The 14,035-nt window shown below is 35.9% G+C and overlaps 1 pseudogene; it reads right to left on the minus strand.

Annotated features, from left to right (window-relative positions):
- Positions 1–348: 348 nt before the first annotated feature.
- The window catches only part of LOC105065939 (cytochrome c oxidase subunit 7A2-like, mitochondrial pseudogene), a 54,163-nt pseudogene continuing 40,476 nt past the window's right edge, over positions 349–14,035 (minus strand).

Below are 14,035 nucleotides of genomic sequence, written 5' to 3' on the forward strand. Positions count from 1 at the left end.
AGGCTTCTCCACCCCATGCTCAAAACTCCACTGGTAGTCCCCAAGAACCTCAGCACAGACTGCCATTAATGAGCCTGTGTGCAACCTTCATTCAGAACCTCCAGAAAAATCAGGAGCCGAAATGCGGAGGGCAGCATTCATTTCTTTAAACAATGGTTTTAGCTATCGAATGAGCTCTGACAGACCATGTGCATTTTATGAACAAACTAAAATATTGTCTTAATATCTTTCTATTTTCATGAAAAATGTTAAGAAAGGCCGTTCAACTAAAAACAAAATTTACCGAAATAAAATGAAACATGAAAATTCAAAGGGTTTATGCCAAAAATCAAACCAGTCCTCAACAGCCTAACTCTTTTGTTTCTGGGCCATGTAGAGGGAGATCAGGCAGTAGATGGGCCCTCCCACCATCATTGCCATGGTGGTCCTGTGAAGCATTTGGTCAGGCAGGCCTCGTTTCAGGTGGATGGGCACACCGTCAGGTTTCTGGAAAAAACTTTTGTGTCTCTGGAACTTTGTTTTTCCAGCATAATCATATGCAGTCGAATTGGAACTCAGTTCAGTTGGTGTGGCAAGTATGCTAGGCGGTGCTTCTTTGGAAACCACAGGCGTTTATCCCTGAGGGCTATAAGCATCGGAAGCCCATGCTCCTGGTAATTTCTGCGTGAAACCGCTAAACTTGCAATACACGTCGGCGCCTATTTTCAAGTTACGCAAGAGTGTCACACTGTACTAATATAAACTCCTTGAGAGCAGAGTCGGCCACCTACCACAGTACTAACACAACGCCTTTCATGTAATAGATGCTCAAAATGTGTGCTGTTGAATGAACCTCACCCTCCATGGACTAATAAAGACTAATACCTCATTTACTAAGAAGTCAGACGTCTAGATTCCATATTTTCCACCACGTAGTTGAAAACCTGATTACAAGCAAAAAAGGTTGAAATGAAGCAGGAATCGTCTGCCATAAAGGTTCTGTAAAGTAACCAGGAAAGGACCATCCCAGGTCCTCACTCTGAGTATATTTCTTGCAGAGTCCCAACAACACTGACCAGCTCATTTCACAGCAGTGTTTTGGAAAATGGGCATTGGGTGGGAGTAAGGAGGAAATTGCTAAAGGCAATCGCTCTGACAATAGCAAAATATAGTAGTTGAAAATAAGGAGGAAACAGAAAAAAGACTATATGATCAACAGAGCATTTTGTTTTGTGGATTGTTTTGGTGCTAACACTTCTCCTGCCTTGCTGTCTTGTGTAATTCAGAATTCAACTAGGAAGTTTGCTTTGTGCACATTTTGAAGATCTATCTATAAGATATAGGAAAGATTGGTAGAAATAAATGAAAAAGATGAAACTCCAACTTTCTGTAAGTTCATTGAGGAAGGGGACCTTGTTTTATTTTTCTGCCATTCTTTGTGATCTGTAGGCTCTTAATAAATACGTACTAAGCAGTCAAAGAATAACCACAACAAAAAAGTAAGCAAAATTCGCTGGGGCATTAAATGGTGTGTATATATAGGGACCAATATATCTTAATATACCATGAGGATATTTGCAATAAAATAAATAATCTTGATGATGGTAATTTTACATTATTAGTAACAACTAGTGATATCCAAGGAAATTTTTTCAGCCAGTGCTAATCCATACCTGGGTTTCTGGGTTGGAGGTAGGAGGGGTTACTCTGTGGTTTGTTTTAACTTTGAGCAATTTTATTAAAATCTGAGACAATACACTAAATTATTAAAAAAAAAAGAGATTGACTATGGAAATGAGTAGGTGGTAGGAGACTGAACTTTTAGATTTCAGTATCTTATGTTTAAAAGGAAACAGAAAGTTGTACCATTCACTCAATAAAGATTTTCATCTCAAATGACTTAAATAATAAAGAAAGCTGTAGCATGAAGTTGTAGCTTAAATTATATGAAAAGTTCATCTCTGTCAGGATCTTAAAGGTTGCAAGGTAGAAAGACACATGAGATTGTCTTTAGTAATGAAGGTTATTTCAGAGATACAGGGGAATATGATCTAATCTCTTGTCATGAAGAATTAGGCAAGAAATCTGAACTGTTCAAGTTACAATCAAGAGTCTTGTTTCTGCATAGTATTGATCTTGTTACATCACAGAGAGATGCATAATATAAACTAAAACTATCTAAAATTGTATTATACAAACTAACTGTATTATATAAACATGATAGCACCCATACCATGACTGCTTCAGCATATTTCTATTTTAAACATTAAGTGTTGGAAATAAGTGTTTTATTCAAAGGAATAGAACTCAACTTTACCAGGTAGAAAGAGAAACCATTTTTAGAGGCAGGAAAGTCATTTTAGTGTCAATCAAACAGTGTCTTATAGGCAACTACTTGTCTGTGCCCTGGATATACACCCCAAAAGACACAGCCCTATGACAGAAGCTTCATCTAGAAGGCACAGGTAAAACAGTGTCTTGTTTTGGTGTACCAGGTAAATAACTCTGTCTTCTCATTTCCCATAGTCAAACCTTGTTGAATAATTTAAATAGCCTAAGATTTTAATAAGTTTGGTTGAATTTCTATTAAAAAAAACCCCACCAGAATTACTCCCACCCTGATGTGTAGGAGCAGTGGCTGAAAACTTTCTTTGAATATGACTAGATATTGCAGAAATTTAATAAGTACTATTTATAAAAGCAAATGACAGTGCACATTTTTCACTGATAATCAAGAATATTTTACTCCTATGAGGTCAAAGACATTTTCATAAAGTAGTTGAGCTATGAAAAGATATCCTGCAACATGTGTTAAGGCATTGATTTTCTAGTAGAATATAATGAAATAGAACTTGAACAATTTGCTTTCTCTATAACTGTGATGCATAAAAATTATAGTCAGGCCAAACTTTCAAGCACAAAATCGATAATACTCTGATATCACTGCATTCCATTAAGTATAAATGATTACTTGGAATATTATTAGGGTGAGTATAAGGACCCAAACAACAAAAAAGTAATTTGATTAATCCATTTTAATGACTTACATCATTTAGTTTTAATATTCTTAACTGTCATTATGATAATTTGCCAATGGGCTACATATCAATGAAATAAACAGTTGTGTATTTTTAGGTAATATTTTTAAAAACATTTGAACCTAGTAAAATGCAGTATGTCCCTGTCATCTTAACAGATGTGGGTATAATGGCTACTTCACATTTACCTTTAATTATTAGTTACCATTTTCTTTTTCACAATGGCTAATTACATATTATAGTCTTCCTCTGTCTATGAGAACCGTCATAGTAATGGAAGAAAAACTGGTGCTTTCACTTTCAAAAACTCATTTTAAAGCATCCACCTATGTAATCTTCATCAGGAACAATTATTTTTTCTTGAAGAAGTTTCTTTTTAGATTAATAGGTTACCAACTTTCCACTATATAATTTGCCCATTTTTATAGTGCATACATTCCAAACGTACTTCATATATTTCGGGAGGGGAAAAAAATTGGTACTGACAATGATAGGTTTCTGTATCTTCTCAAATTTTTAAGAACCTGCATTTCAGTATTTGGGGAGAGGCAGGGATATGAGGTGGGGGAAGGATGTCATGTGATTAACTAGCTGTGTTCTATGTGACAATGATGAATAAGGTGACAGTCTGAAGATTAAAGCACTGATTCAGCGTATATAACCTGCTTAGGTTTTCTTTGTGAAAACAACTAGTTGATCTCACTGCCTAGGTATAACCAATGCAACACTGAGGGCAACACTTATTGTCCCTGTGAATCCCCCTTCCCCGTTACCACTGACACCCTGCAAAGACTGAGCTGACAGATGGAGTTGACTAGTCTGTATTGATTCTAAACTTTTTTAATGAGATTCACTGTAGTTGATATTAGACTGTTTCAAGCACCTTGCTCCAATACTGTCTTCCCCCACTCCCAGTCACTGTTTTGTTGTCTTTCTCTTCCTAACCAGTTTGGATTAAGTGAAAGAATTTTGTTCAGAAACATTTTTTCAGTCTATATAAAGAAATATGTGGCTTACCTCCTGATATTAAAAGGTGACACTTAGGTTTATTTCACTAGAGACGTATCATAGTGATATGCCTTTTAACAGGTTTAACTCTCAACTGAATAAAAGAGGAACTAAGAAGGTAATTTTTGTGGCAGGATGATCTCTTTGACATTTCTTAATTAGATAGTCTGACAGTTTAAGAAAATTAATAATATGTTGACTTTCGATTGAAGACTTATTAAAATCAATTGAATCACAGAATAATAGTATGGGGGTGTTGACTGAAGGGAAATGCACAACCTAAAAGTTGCGAGTTACGTTTTATTTGGGGAAACTACTGAGGATTATAGTTTGGAAGACAGCCTTTCAGACAGCTCCAAGGAACTACTCCAAAGAGGTAAGGGAAGAGCCAGGATATATAGGAGTTTCACTGGGGGGAAAAAAAAAAAAAAAAAAAAACCCAGATAGTCAAACATGAAAACATTACTGCTAATGACAAAAACCAGACATCTCAAGTTAATAATTTTAGTGCTTTTCTATGTGTGGGAAGATGCAAGCCTCTGGGCTCATTGAAATTATTCCTTAGATATACATCTTAACTATCTAGGGCCAGTATCCTTTTTTTCTCCATCCTGAATTCCCCTCAGGACACACCATCAGGGGCAGCTGTGGTGGCTGATGGCTTGGTGATGAGCAACATTTGTTGTTTAATAGAACGGCAGGCAACATCCTTTGTTTACTGAAACGGCAGGTAACATTTTCGTCCACAAGGTCCCCTCTTGGTCATAAATTCGACCAAGGTTTAAGAGGCATTTCATGACCAATTTGTCCCCCAGCACTAGGAACCCTCATTCCTAGATCAGACGAGGACTTTGTTCCTAGGCCAGCCAGTATGCTATTTTTTGGATTAGGCTCTGCTGATAACTGGAAATTCTCTAGATGGTCTGTTTTACTAGTTTATTATGATCCAGGAAATGTTTTCGCTTGTCACTACCGCAGTTATCCTATATAGAGTTTTATATATATATATATGTATATATGTATGTATGTATATGTATATACACACATACTTTAGCCATTATTGATTTTGTCAGAGGCCTGGTTACACATTGGATAGTGCAGGAGACAACAGTCATATAAAATAGACAGGATGTAAGTGGCATAGCTAGTAACATTTATAAGGTCATAGTACAACAGAGAGAGACACAAAGCATAACCAATTTGAAAACAACAGAGAGAACAAATTAAAACAGTAATTAGTATAACTAGTTGTAATCTGGTTGCAATAAGCCATCAAGTCCATAGGGGAGCCAGCTGGAGAAGCCAAATTCTGGAGGGCTCAGGTAAAGAGAAAAAGATAAATATTTCATCTTCATTTACAAAGGTATACTTTATCAGCTTGTTGTGGGTCATAGTAAGCATAAGAGGAAAGATTTTCTGGAAAATAAAGATTAAAAGCCAGGAATATTTCAGACAGAAGGTCATAAAATTATAAATCATATTTATTGGTTCATTCAGCCCCATGTAATTAATTCCTGTTGAGCTGGATTAAGTCATCAGGTTTTTCATTAGAGTTTTGTAATTTCTTACTCAGTTCAGTGGTATGATCTAGAAGTCATCAGAAACTTATGTTTGTCAAAAAGTCCTTTTTATGAATCCTCTTGAAGATTTCATTTTATGAAAGTATCAGAGTAAAACAATGATTTTCTATAAATGGCAAACGACTTAAAATGGTATAGTTAAAGATCTGATTATGATGCAATTAACAACAAACTTGGTTATTTCTGTGACGTAACATTTTAAGATAACTAGAATTGTGACAAATAACATTATACTAAGTGAGACATATCAGGTTTTTAGGAAGTCCATGCAAATTTTGGAGTATCTATATTAATGACATTTACTCATACAAGGTAACATAAGAAGGTTTTATCACCACTTATTTGACAATGTTTCCCATGTAATTTAACATACCAAATAAACCTAATTAGTTTAATATCTCTTTTTGAGAAATTTCAGGGGTCCTTTGAAGCATCTCAAAGTTAACTAGAGGTCAAACAATTTTTATTTAGAATTTGATCTGGTTAAGTTTGTCAAAGATATTAAAAGATTTTAAAACACTTGGTCTATTAGGATAATGAGTCACTGTGAAACAATACTTATTCATTCAACGAAAGTGACAATAATAGATTTTTATCTTTATATGAAAAGTTCCAACAAATTATTCAAAAGGAGGTAAGGAAACTTTACAATCTGTTATTAAAATTAGATCAACATTCCAAGAAATGTCTAACACAGAGAGAAAACCAAATTCTAGTTTTGTACCAGCTTACTTTTAATATTAAAATTTACTTACTTAATTAAATTTTATTTTAATCTTAACCAGTCCTCACCATGTACAAAACTCTTTTCTCAGAGTTCCTTTCCCACAAACCTTCTATAACTCTTTTTACTTTCAGATTTTATCCTATGCTTTTTCTTTCGTTCTCTCGTTCCAAGAGAAAATTACTTTCTTTTTTCTTAACAAAATGCATTTCCATTCCTTATACAATTTTTTACTGAAAACACATATCTTAATTTTCTTGCATAGTGAAATGTTTCCTTTATTATCCCAGTAGCTTTAATTACATATATTGCAATTTTAATGCAAAGAAGAAGCAAGAAATGAAAACCAAGAAGCAATTAATTGTGAACTATTTGTCATACCAGAATTTCCTGATTTGCAAACATATGAATGTATTTCATAACCTCTAGAACTATACATTTTCTCATAGCATAATTTCTTTCCTCAGTGTGGAATAAGACATGTGTCTAATAAACCCAAATGGCTTTAGTTTTTTTCTCATAAGTAGACAAATGTAGGTAAACTTAGACCTGTTTAGCAATTAAAGTTCCAGTATTTATCTTATTTGAAATGATCTGGATAGTCAGTCAATCCTCATAATTTGACTTAAATTAGCAAAACTCTAAAGTTTCAAGTTACCAAAAAAAAAAAAAAAAAAAACCATGGAGAAACTATTTTAAATACACATACACAAAACATAACTATTCGTAAAGAGTTCACCTGAAAACTCTAATCTCATTCACCTCTATTTTATAACTTATGAAAACATCATTATACCAAGTTAATGTTTCTTGCTAACAAACTGCAATAGAGCTATTAACCTTCAGTAAACAGTACAATAAAAGTACCATATTCAATGCTGATGACCCCAAAGATATGTCTGTACCAATTAAACCAACATGCCTAAACTAAAATTAATACCAGATGTTAATTTAATGTTGAATATTTCCCAGATCATGTGAGCCTGAATTTCATTCTGGCCAGTTTCCTTTACATCTAGAGATAATTCATTTGTAAGTGCTTATGCTAGGGGACATGGTAAAAACAAGCTGGAGCTGTAGAAGGGGGCTAGCTTATATATGGGAAGGAGAGAAGTGGGTAGCTAGACTTCATTAACTTCCTAATTTGAATAATTTCCGTGGCTCCAAGGCAGGGGTCTGTTTCTAGGTATTTGGTACCTGGCCCCAGACTGACAGCCTGATAAGGGAAGAAGCTGGGGGTGAGGACTTAGTAAACTGCTAGTGAAGGGGAATTGAGTGTTTTTAGCCATGATATCAAAACTGGATCAAGAGAAAACTTGTAAAATATTATATTACAGAGATTGAGATAGCAATCAGGCATGAAGGACTGATAAACAGAAACAGGATGGTAGCACTGGGGAGGATATACAAAGGGAGGGGACGTTTTTTAAAAAAGGACAGGATTAGATAAATAAGACTTCCCAGTGCTTGGCACAATGTCTTGCATATAGTAAATGCTCAATAAATATTGGTTGAAAGAAAGAAGAAAAGAAAGATCTCAAGGTTTCCAATCTGAAAAAGTGAGTGAATGTCGGTGCTGATTTACAGACATACAAGGAGACCTCGTCTATTTTCCAGATTGGGGCTGTTACTGGCAATGATTCATTTAGAGCTGTACTTATATGGTTTAATCTGATAATAGAACATCTGTGCAGAAAAATCTTTTATGAGAATGGGTATGTCTTCCTAAGGCTATAACATACAGTATTATTTAGAGAGGAAAACGTGACAAAGGGCTGAAATCTTGAGAAATGATTATTGGAGGGCAGATAGTAATAGTCTGTGAGAAGTGTCAGGCTTTTCTCCAATCCCTGGTTACTTGATGCTACCTAGAACTGGTACAGTTGGAAAAAAGACATTTTTAAACTAATAATTCAAAGTAACTTTGGAATTTGATTTCTTTCCACCTTAAAAGAATATTTCAAACTCACCAGAAATAGAAAAAAATTTAGAAAAAGGCAAAGTTAATGTAGTCAGCAGTTTCCTACTGTAATTATTCCCAGGAGACTCAGATTTGTCCCTCCAGCAGAGGCACAAGCAGCACCAGTGTGGGAGGATGAATGTAGTGTAGCTAGCCTTTCCAAGCCTAGTTTAAGTATGTGGTTAAGTATAATGTGTGTGTATGTGTGTGTGAGAGAGAAAGATGTGGTATATCTGTGTGTGTGTATGCATGCATGTATGTTGTTATACTGTCTTTACAAACCTAGAAGACTTTAGCACTTGAAAACCTGACTCATTCTCACCCTAAAATTTATCCTCTAAGTGGAAAAGCTTTTAAAAATCTCTTACAGTGAATAACAATGTGGAGATGAGTATATTTTCTTAAAGGACTTAAAAATGAATGCCCATCAAAAAAGAGCATGTGTTTTACTTGGAGAAAAACTAGTTTTCAGTTTTATAGAGGAACAAAGAGAAAAAAGGATGAGGTCAATTCAATTTTTGTGAGCTAATGACAGGAAAGAGATATTTGAGTTATATTTCTTGTTTATTTCATTCATGTTGAAATATAAAAGTCAAAGGCGTTACATACCTGGTATTCACATGGGGAAATAATATCACTATAGCCAATGCCCACAGTTGAAAAAGGGCAATACCATCCTACAAAAAAGAATGTTAAACACCAGAAAGTATTACCAAAAAGACAGCACATATACAGTTCACTGAACAACGGGGGATTAGGGGCATCGATCCTCTGCAGAGTAGAAAATCCACTTATAATTTATAGTTGACCTCTTGTATACATGGTTCCTCTGTATTCTCAGTTCTGCATCTGTGGATTCAACCAACCTTGGATCGTGTAGTACTGTAGTATTTACTATTGAAAAAAATCTGCATGTAAGTGGACCCATGCAGTTCAAACCCATATTGTTCCAACTGTGATGTCTTTGGAACAGCAGAATCACTGAAGTGGTAACAGTGAGGATAAAGCAGTTAACAAAACCAAGGCTCTGCTTTCATGCAATTTACATTCTAGTGGTGATGGAGGCGAGTAAACAAAAAGCAAGTAAATATAAAATATGCTGGATGGTGATAAGTGCTACAGAGAAAAATAAAGCTGAGTAAGAAGGATGAGAGATGTGTAATTGGGTGTGAATGAGGTTGCTATTTTAGATATGGTGATTAGGAAAATCATCCATAGTGTGGTAACATTTGAATAGATGTTTGAAGAAAATGAGAGAGAAAACTATGTTCATATCTGGGAAGAGCATTTTAGGCAGAAAGCACAGCAAGTGTAGTAGCCCTGAAGCCTCCTTGGCATTCTTCAGTGAACAGTGAAGAGGCCAGCATGGAGAGAAGTTCACAATGGGAGTTGCAAGCCAAGTCACGTAGAGCAATGAACAATGATGTAATGCAATTTGAGTTGGATTTTAGTGGGATCACCCAGGCCACCATGTTGAAAATAAGCTGAAGGGATCAAGCACAGAACCAGGAAGATCTAAAATAAGTTGTCCAGATGATGGCTGACAGCACTTGGACAAGGTGGACAACAGTGAAGGTGGTGAGAAGTGGTCAGATTTGGGATATAAATTCAAGTCAAGAGGATTTGTTGATGATTTGATATGAAATGACAGAAAAAAAAAAGAGATGTTAAAGATAACTTCAAGACTTTGGTTCGAGCTGGAAGAAAGGAGTTGTTATTTATGGAGATTGGGAAAATTCTGGGTTGAACAGATTTGGGAACGGAATTCAGGAGTTTAATCTTAGATAAGTTAGGATTGAGATGCACATTAGACATCTAAAAGGAAACATCAGGAAGGAATTAGGAAATTCATAAATGTCAGAATTCAGAGGTAAGGATCAGGAAGGACTCGTAATTTATAGATATAATCTTAAAGATAGTCTTCAAGGTCATGACACTGGAGGAGATCTCCCAGGGAATGAAATAGTAGATTGAAATGAAGTTTGAAGTGTGGTTCTTGGGTCATATAGATAAATGAGGAGAGAGGAGCAAAGGAGGCTAAGGAGGAAAAGCAAGTGAGGAATAGGAAAAAAAAGGAGTATGATGCCCTGGAATCTAGGTTTAGAAAAAAGGATTGTTGCTGACAGATCAAGAAAGATGATCATATTTAGTAATATGGAGCTATTGGTGTCTTTGATGAGAGCTGTTTTCAGTAGAGTGGTTGGGAGCAAATGCCTGATTGGAATGAGTATAGAAAACAATGGGGGAAGAGAATTTTGGAAACAGAACATACAGACAACTCTTGAAAAGTTTCATTTTATAAGGAGTACTAAAATGCTGAAGAGTGATGTGAGGTGGAGAAAAGTTGTTTTTTCTTTCTTTCTTTTTTTCACTACTTTCTTTTATTTATTTATTTTTTAATGGAGGCACTGGGGATAGAACCCAGGACCTCATGCATACTAAACATATGCTCTACCACTAAGCTATTTCCCTCTCCAAAATAAGCTAATTTTTTAAGCAGAGTAAATGCAGCATACTTATATGCTGATGGCTATGATCCAATAGAGATGGAGAAATTAGTAATGTGGGGGAGAAAATTGAGAATTAGTGAAGCAGTGTTGTTGATTGGGTGAAAAGGAATGGGCGTTCTAAGGAGGTCTGCTCTTAGATAGGATCATGATCAGTTAATTCATAATAGTAGCCTTTCTAGGCAGACTATATATGCACAGCTACACACAGATAGGTGTGTAGATGTGGTGGAGGGACATAAGATATTTCATTTCTCATTCTTTCATTCTCTCAGTAAATAAGGAATCAAGGTCATCAGATTGGATTGGGGAACATGAAAAAGGTTTTGGAGGTGTGAAAATAAGAAACTGTGATGACCACCTAGGAGAGTGGGATAGTGCGTGGACTAGAGAAAGACTGAAGGGCGACACTAAAGTCCTATTTGAGGTTAGTGTTCATGAATTGAAAGTAAAACTGTTCAACACAGATGTGTTTTTCTTCACTATGATCAGCTGTATGAGTGTGGCCTTAGAGTGTTGGATTTAATTAGGGTTGAGATTTTGCCAGGTCAGTGAGATGAAGGGAGAGAGTGTGTACAAGAGAGTGACCATAATCAGCATCTCAGCTGAATAAAGAAGTATGTAAGGACATGAAACAGGTGACAGACAGTGAAAATGTGGTTGAATCAATGGATGGCAAATACTAGTGTGGTTAAAAGATAACTGGAATTGGGACCCTGCAGATAAGGAATTGGAGATACTGCTAGTGGTGGCTTGAGAAAAAGTTCCATGAAATTGAGATTATGGAAAGGTCTAGGGAAGGAACCATGGGAGGGAATGGCCAAGGTAGGTAAAGGACCAAGATCATTGGAGGAAAAGAGGCTCAGAAACTCAAAATCCAAAAATTTAAAGAAATCACTAAGAATGATGACATAAGTAATATTGTAGAATACTGTGGTGACTCAGGAGCTAAAATCAGTGGTGGGGGGTTGGGATGGAAACACATTGCCCGGAAGTGGCAACTCTCATACTTCCAGGCCCAGGTGACACGAGGTCACATACATAAAATGCTTATAGCACAGTATTTGGAACACAGTAAGGGCCAATAAATATTAATTATTGCTAAATATATTAACTAATATATTTTTAATTTATAAAACTTTTTGAATTTACATGATTTCTTTTTCTCCAAAAATCTTTTAAGACAATAATTCATACTATTTGGTGTAGTATAAATATCATCAATATTGAAGGCAGTAGAAGGAGATGAATGGCCTTTAGAGCTATGATGAGTTTCAACTCCTAGAAGTTGTTATATAGGAGGCTACAACATGCACCAACACAAGGCTGGGACCTGGGCAGGGAAGGTCTCTTCAGTGTAGGGTATGATACATCCCACCGCATACTATCCTTGCTCTCCAGCTGGTGCATTTTGGCAGCAGTATTCAGATGACAGAGCTAGGTTACTGGAGAAATTTTGAATGAAAAAATGCCATATTGGTCAACAGGAGGAGAAACTAAAGGGAGGCTTGTTATAGTACTTCTCTATTTATCCTACTAATGCCAGACCCTGACATCAGTCATGGAAGCCTCTGATCTGATATGAAAGGCCCAGAGTTTATTTGTCCTTGGATACTTCCTCTCCTCCGCTTTCCATTCAGAAAAGTTTTGCCACACTCCTATAGTTTGGGGTGTTAAATGTGAAGTCTTTTTTTTTTTTTTTCTTTTCAACTTGGCAGTTGCCCTCAGCACACAACCAACCACCCCCTAAAAATGCATATCACTTCAGAGAGTGAATTATTTTCAAAGGACCTCGTGATGGTTAATTTCATTTGTCAATTTGACTGCATCAAGGGTACCCAGATATTTGGCTACCCAGATATTTCTGGGTGTGTCTATGAGAGTGTATCTAGATAAGGTTAGCATTTGAATGGATGGACTCAGTAAAGCTGATTGCCCTCCACAATATGGGTGGGAGTCATTCAATCCATTAACAGCTTGAATAGAACAAAAGGTGGAGGAAGAAGGACTTTGCCTTTTTTTTTTCTGCCTGAATGTTGAGTTGGGACATCCTTCTTCCTCTGCCCTCTGACTGAGACTTACACCATGGGGTCCCTGGATCTTAGGCCTTTGGACTTGGACTGAACTGTAACACTGGCTTTCCTGGGTCTCTAACTTGTAGGTGGCAGATCCTGAGACCTCTCAACTTCCAAATTGCATGAGCCAATTCCAGTAAATAAATAAATAAATAAATACCCTGTTGGATCTATTTTATCCTATTAATTCTGTTTCTCTGGTGAACACTGACTAATACAAAACTTTGAAGTTCTTCAGAGGGTTTCAACTATGTACTTGTAAAGAATACACCAAATCTAACATTTTATAAAGCAATACTTTTGTTAGAGTGATTGCAGTTCCTGTAGGTATCTGAGTCAGAATTTCTCTTAATAATGTATCAATTCAGGCTGTACTTTATTACCAGTGAGACAGACCAGCAGAAGTTCTGCCATTTCACAACTGAGCACCAATGATTTGGACATGATCTGGGCCAAGGTCTTCTCCATCAGCATAGATATGCAAAAATTTTTTGAAGCTACTGACAGCTGATAACCCTGAGGTTGTTCAGGAAAGATTAGTTCTAACTTGTCAATCTAAAATCTAAGTTGATTCCTGAAAAAAAATCACCCTTTCAATGAACTTATTTTCTTCATTGAGGGCCTGTTCTGATTAAAAATAGAATTTCCTTGCAGGAATTAATTAGCCTACAGGGAAATCTTTCAGTATAAATAGATGCATATTGATGCTTATAAAGTCCCCTGGAAATTGAAGTAAAGCCTTGAAGGAACTAAAAATTTTCAGTTCATGGCTTTGCTAAATATTCTGTTCTCCTTTTATGTAAGTCACATACAGGAAGATGGAAACATTCATAAAATATTATACTTTGTCTTCCCAATAATATATATTTCCTGAATATGAAAAAAGGGATTTGCCAAGATTCATCTAAATTCCCATTAATGACAGTATAACATGGTAGAAACAATACTAGACTAGGACTCAGACAACCTAGTTATAGTCCTATCTTTGCCAGTTCTAGGCTACCTTAGAACAAATTATTTGATGTTCTTATGCCAGTTTTCATATTAGTAAAAGAAGGCAGTCAGACAAATTGATTCGATAATTCCTTTCTAACAGTCTATGATTATTTTTTAGTAACTCAGGGAGAAACACATTTGGATGATGCTTACATTTACTTCTAGGTT

Source organism: Camelus bactrianus, chromosome X, assembly GCF_048773025.1.
Source record: "Camelus bactrianus isolate YW-2024 breed Bactrian camel chromosome X, ASM4877302v1, whole genome shotgun sequence".
Lineage (NCBI taxonomy): Eukaryota > Metazoa > Chordata > Mammalia > Artiodactyla > Camelidae > Camelus > Camelus bactrianus.